Genomic DNA, 7,331 nt, shown 5'->3' with positions numbered 1-7,331 from the left:
TGAATTCATAACATTTTATTTATCAGTCACTTTAATTTTGTAATTACATAAATGAATTTTCATTTATACATCGATTTAAATTGAGACAAATAATATGCATTTCAGGATGTAGCAGCGGTATCCCATACACCTCCCCCAGTTACCACAGCTGCAACTTCGACGCCTGAGGTATAAATTTTGTAACATGTTAAAATAGAATAGTACACTTTGAATTCAAAAAAATACAAGATATACTAGCTATCTTTAATGCTTGGTCCAATTTCTAGTTTGTAGGTGTTGACAGGGGACGAAATGTCCCAGATTGATGACATCTTGCTCTCAGTGATCGATTTTGGCCTACAAGGCTATACAGTATGATATTTTGTACAACTCTTTTTATGTATTGTTTTGATGGAATATGCAAGTCATTTCATTTTAGATTTTTAAAATTATGTTTAATTTGTCGGTACTAATATCTCATGTTAATTTTGTGTTTTAAGGGTACCCCCTCCGCGTCTAGGGCTCGTCCTAAGAAAAAGAATTCCTCGAAGACGCCAAAACGTGTGAAGAAGGTAATTGAACACATTTTTAGTTGTACAATTGTTTGAAAATGTTGAAATCAAGTATTAGTTGGGGTTTGTAGATTGATTAGTGTTTTTTGTCTATTTTACATGTACAATGGCCATTGAGCTTTGTGGATATGTTGAATGCACCTGATTCGCCCGCGGATCAAGAGAAGGCAGACGTATGTATCTCTACTTTATTTTTTTGATTTCATGATTATATGCACGCGTACATGTGAACTTGTGATATATTATAATCTTATAATTTTTTCATACAAGAAATATCCATACCTATTTCGTCAATGGCGAACCCTCATCCTTGCACTAGAGAAGCATCTCCGGATCCGGTACACTTTTGTTTGATATGTAAAATTAATTGTTTTCAACCTTTAATACTTATCATTATATTAATTGTATTTAATCTTTGTACATTTTTTGTATAGGTAATAGCGTCAGTTTCTACATCGATGGTGAGCCATCCTCAGTCCATTGGAGAAGCATCTCAGGCACAGGTACGTCATTGTTCTCTATATTATAGCTCTTAAGTGTTTTTGATATATTTATGTTAGTACATTGTATTAATTGTACATTTAATCTACAATAGACTCCTTTGCGGTACGATCATAACATGGATCAATTTAAGTATGTCTTCAAGAAAACTCCTAAGAGTGACAAGGAGAGGAGAGCGAAGACATTAGCTCCTGGATCAGTCGATGAGGTAATCTACATTTCAATTGCAAAGGAATTAAAGTTAAATGCATAGTTATGATGTTAATTGTGAACTATTTTCTACAAAACAATTCTAACTTGGCTTTTGAATTGTGGTTTTGCAGCCATCTACAGAGCCGCGTACTACGCCGAAGAGGCTTGATTTTGATGATCCACCAAAAGTTTAGGATCATATAGTGTTAGTTTTGGTCATAGAATGACCAATACATGTAGATATATTCTACATTTTTATTGTATATCGATTTGGACATGGCATATGACACATTTTTGTAATACTTGTATTGACTTGGTAGACATGCCTTTTTTTATATATATAAATATCGATATTCGATCCAATAAATGTGTAATGAGTTCATTATTTTGTAATCGTTGTATTTTATGGTTGTCCTTTTATAAATTTAAATGAATATTTGCATATGTAATCAACAATATGAATATAAACAACAAAAATATATGATATAAAGCATTGCAATCGTGGAATATGATTTGATAAAATTTCTAAAATGTTGAATTAACCCTACAAAACTCCTTGTATTCAGTTCATTATTGTGTATTCATTGTATCCAGTGGCTACCCTTTTATAAATTTAAATGAATATTTGCATACGTAATTAACAATATGAATATAAAATTCAAAAATTGACAATATGAATTTAAACAACAATGTGTTTGGTGCGAGAGCACCCTCACGCTCGCAATGGTCAAATTTTGTTCCTCGTGTGCAAAAACCAACGTCACGAGCGCGTCCAGGTGGGCAGGTTTATGCTAGGCATGCCCCTGTCGTGCATCCCAAAGCACCAGAACGTCGAGAGTCATACCCTACTAGTGCGATCTCTCAAGTGCCTCGAGTCCAAAAAATTGTCAAAATTTGACAGACTGTTTCTTCCAATCCACGACACATATAGTCGATCTGTTTGATCCCGTGGGGTCGCGTGAGGCTCCTCTACAATGACCTATCTCGGTTTTCGATGACTCAGAGCCATTTTCAATTAGTAGCATTTTTTTGCCTGCTCAAAAAATCGTCATTTGCTTGCAAGAAAAAGTTGCAAGATTGGCTAGAATTGATTTTGTTCCTCGTGTGCACAAACCGACATCACGAGTGCGTTCGAGTGGGCAGGTTTACGCTAGGCATGCCCCTGTTGTGCATCCCAAAGCACCAGAACGTCAAGAGTCATACCCTACCGGTGCGATCTCTCAAGTGCCCTGAGTCCAAAAAATTGTCAAAATTTGACGGACTGTTTCTTCCAATCCACAACACATACGGTTGATCTGTTTGATCTCGTGAGGTCGTGTGAGGCTCCTCTACAATGGCCTATCTCAGTTTTTGACGAATCAGAGCCATTTTCAATTAGTAGCATTTTTTCGCCTGCTCAAAAAATCATCAGTTGCTTGCAAGGAAAAGTTGCAAGATTGGCTAGAATTGATTTTGTTCCTCGTGTGCACAAACCGATGTCGTGAGCGTGGCCGGGTGGGCATGTTTATGCTAGGCATGCCTCTGTCGTGCATCCCAAAGCACCAGAATGTCAAGAGTCATACCCTACCGATGCGATCTCTCAAGTGCCCTGAGTCCAAAATATTCTCAAAATTTGACGGACTGTTTCTTCCAATCCACGACACATACGATCGATCTGTTTGATCTCGTGGGGTCGCATGAGGCTCCTCTACAATGGTCTATCTCGGTTTTCGACGAATCGAAGCCATTTTCAATTAGTAGCATTTTTTCGCCTGCTCAAAAAACCGCCAGTTGCTTGCAAGGGAAAGTTGCAAGATTGGCTAGAATTGATTATGTTCCTCGTGTGCACAAACCGACGTCGCGAGTGCATCTGGGTGGGTAGGTTTACGCTAGGCATGCCCCTGTCGTGCATCCCAAAGCACTAGAACGTCGAGAGTCATACCCTACCGGTGCGATCTCTCAAGTGCCCTGAGTCCAAAAAATTGTCAAAATTTGACGGATTGTTTCTTCCAATCCACGACACATACGGTCAATCTGTTTTATCCCGTGGGGTCATGTGAGGCTCCTCTACAATGGCCTATCTTGGTTTTCGATGAATCGAAGCCATTTTCAATTACTAGCATTTTTTCGCTTGCTCAAAAAACCGCCAGTTGCTTGCAAGGAAAAGTTGCAAGATCGGCTAGAATTGATTTTGTTCCTTGTGTGCACAAACCGACATCACGAGTGCGTTCGGGTGGGCAAGTTTACACTAGACATGCCCCTGTTGTGCAACCCAAAGCACCAGAACGTCGAGAGTCATACCCTACCGATGCAATGTAGAAGTTGCTTGACAACTTTTTTGACAACAATGACAATTTTTGCTCAAATTGTATCTAGTCTCAATCTATGACCCCTATGACCCGATAATGACTCAAATAATTATCCATGATTATACAAGAATCAAGAATGCTTATGATTGACCAGGGACACATCACATATACTCAAAACATAGTCACAAAACATTGACACACAAAATAGTCACAAAACATTGTCACATATTATTCAAAAATTTGCCTCTAAATATGGTCAAATCAACTCTTGGATATTTGATTATACAAAAAATTGTCTTACAAATAATCTCATGGGATTTTATACAAAATTTGGCATTACAATATATGTGATTCAGCTCATCGCCATTTTAATATACAAATCATCTCATGGGCTTTTATACAAAATTTGGCATTACAATATGTGTGATTCAGCTCATTGCCATTTTAATATACAAAATTTGGCATGTACATATGTACAAATCAGCTCATTGCCACTTAAATATACAAAATTATGCCCCTAAACATGTAAAAATCAGCTCATGGGCATTTATATATACAAAAAACAAATATAGAACAATTCGTCGACAATTTATACAAAATTCTCAAAATCATTCTACTATGAACCGTAGAATCAATCAAGTGAGCCTTCAGGATTGGCTCTAACCCGTATTGTGTCAAGTATTGCCTCGTGGTCTGATTCACGAACTTTCCATAAAATCTTGTTATGAGGTCTACCACGATACTTCATCAAATGAATATTTGTTGCAACAACAAGGTTAGAGAAATGAAGAATATGTCTGTGTGTTTCAAAGTCCTCGAACAACCAAACATCAGAATTCTTGATAAGGTATCTCCGAAGCTATGTTCCTATCACGACAACAGACCCTATTGGGTACTCAATACCCTCTCCGTCAATGATTGTGGTTGTCAATTTTATTTTAGGCTCAACACAACGACACAAATAGTAATTTGTTCCTTCTTCATTGTTCTCTTCTGCAAAAATTGCATACACATGACTTGCATTTTATAAAGTGTTAATTAATACCAAAAATAAAGTATGATGTACAACAAAATGAACCAAAAATAATACTTGCAAAAAAATTAACTCAAAAAATCACCTGAATCCACTAGGTCGGATACATGGTCAAAATCCACTGATGTCTCCATCTGGCTCAATTGTAGTGCTTTGGGAATTTGATATGAATAAATGGGAACCAACAGTCTACAAGACCATTTGTCAACCCACTCTTCTGATTCACATTCTTCCCACAAACAATACATGCATGAAGAGCAAGAACATACCATCTGTCTCGTATAAATTACCAGTGAACTTGAATTTGAACTCATAAATGAGTGCATGTCACTCGATCCTGCAACTATACAACAATCTAGATACTTTTCACTGTTAGATTCAGTAATCAACCAAAAATATCTACGAACCAATGACGTACCTGGATTACCTGGACCCATCATAGACTTACACCATCACACAATTGTTTCGGTATCTACCAACTCAACACCACCTTCGTACTTCAATTCTTCCCTGACTAGGGCTCTTTTCACACATGCTCCTGCACCATCGTGCTCTCCCTTACCATGTCCAGCCTCAGTGAAATTCCAAAAAATTTATACATCGCTTGTCACATGCATCCTTGTCAGCCAATAAAACATCCTTGCATTCTTGAATTGTGCGATGCAATTATCTGACCATATTAAGTGTCTATTGTATCATATGTTCCTTTCCCTTAAACTATCATAGAAAACTTTAAAGCATCCTTGTACAAACTCCAATGAATGAGTACGATCATCACTTATGTAGAAGTGATACTCTCTTACAACCTTTCTATCCTCCTCTGTGCTATCATCTGCATGCATGAATGCTATGTGTACAAAAATAAAAACTTGTGTAGAGTGATAATACATGGATTGCACTTCATTTTGAGGTTGTAGTGTATAATTTTCAGCGAAATCAACGATAGAGACAATGGTGCCAAGAGGAAATGTGTCCTTACACAACTTGAATTGCTCATCTAACCATCGAGCTCTATGTGTATGCATTATGTACTCATAAACTAGTTTCTCTTGAAACATTTTCATAAATTGAGCTACACATATATCATTTTTCACTAGCTCACATCTCTTCAAATCTTTTCCATCTTTAACTCCATATGTGATTGTCTTGTATTTTCTGAAAGAAACTAGTTTCGTACCAATTTAATGTGTGCTCTCCAAATGTATGCATCTTGGTAAATGTTGCAAACCACCACATATAGCACAAGAACCTTCCAAACAAGGCATCTTATAATAAATGCAACCATTATGTCTATTACATAACACACTTGAAATAAATTCTCTTGCCGACTTAGGAGGTGCTTGTATATTACATTCCTGCAAAACATCGTTAGTGTGCAAAGTATAACAAATATGATGAAAAATATCATAATGCATGGAAAATTCAATATGCATCCTACAACAACACATGGTGCGTACATGATTAATCTTAATATAAAAAGGTTTTGCCATTTCAAAAAATCTTTGAGAAATTTTTATTTGAGGAAACTTTCGAAGGAATCTTTCATAAAATTTAGTTTGAGTCATATCCAACTAGTGTTTCGCATGTGGCTCACGATTTTTAGACCCAATTCGCCTTCTAACAACATCTCTTTGGTTGGGCGATACTCTTGTGCTGTCATGCCAAAAAATTTCAATTAATGTTTTTAGTGCATCTACAACAACCTTGTCTTTGCGTGGTAGTCTACCCGAGAATGCCCAAAGAGAATTATTGTTAGGTTCCTCTATTTGTTCTCACCTCTTTAATGCTTTACTTAATGTTGTTCTACTAACGTTTAATGACTTACTTGTTTTGCTTATCAAATGATCTTTTTTTATTTTCTTGCTCATTATGGTTGATGTAATGACACGTCGAGTAGCATTAGAATCTTTACTACGTGATGTTGAACCAATAGATTGATATGCATCAAATATATTTCTGACAATAGTTCTTTCATTGTTACTTTCATATGATCTTAGGCCTAGAATTTTCATTGTCTCTCTAAAATTCAAATTTGTAATAATTTGAACAATTAATTGACATCTTGCGGTTTGATTTAAGTTTTTAAAATAGTTTTTCCATGTTCTTTTGACCATTCTCCTACAAGTTCGTTCATTCATTTTATTGGGCATTGACTTCAATATATTTTCATCAATGTCAATTAGATACTTTGGTTTCCTACGAATGATTCTAAGAGGTGTTAACATCGGTGCATTATATACATTCAATTCATCAAGTAGAGAAGGTGTAATATGTTCATCATTTAATTGATTATTCAATGTGGTATCTTCTTCAATTGCATTAGGTTCAAACGGTAAATTATCAAATGTTTCTTCTTTAATTGCATTAGGTGCATTATATTCGTTTGGTAAATCGAATTGAGATGTTGAGGTTGACATACCTTCTTCTCCCATTGTTCTTATGTCACACAAGTTTTTCATACGCTGCCTTTGTCTTTCCTTTTGAGCCTCTCATTGTTCCATCGTTCCTCACTTGTTCTTTCCCATGGTTGAGATCGGTTGACCTAAATAGAATCATATTACATATATATGTAAAGAAAAGTTCAAAAATAAATATATAACCATAAGTATGCATCTTATCACTTTTTTTGGAATCAAACTATTAAACAATCACAATTTAATGATTTGAAACCATGCAAAAACAAAAAACTAATAAAAACAATAATTCAATCATTTGAAATCATGCAAAAACAAAAAATTCACTTACTTTTATGTATACAACAGTGAT

Source organism: Cryptomeria japonica, chromosome 9 (genome assembly GCF_030272615.1).
Source record: "Cryptomeria japonica chromosome 9, Sugi_1.0, whole genome shotgun sequence".
Lineage (NCBI taxonomy): Eukaryota > Viridiplantae > Streptophyta > Pinopsida > Cupressales > Cupressaceae > Cryptomeria > Cryptomeria japonica.
Note: the sequence above shows the minus strand (reverse complement) of the source record.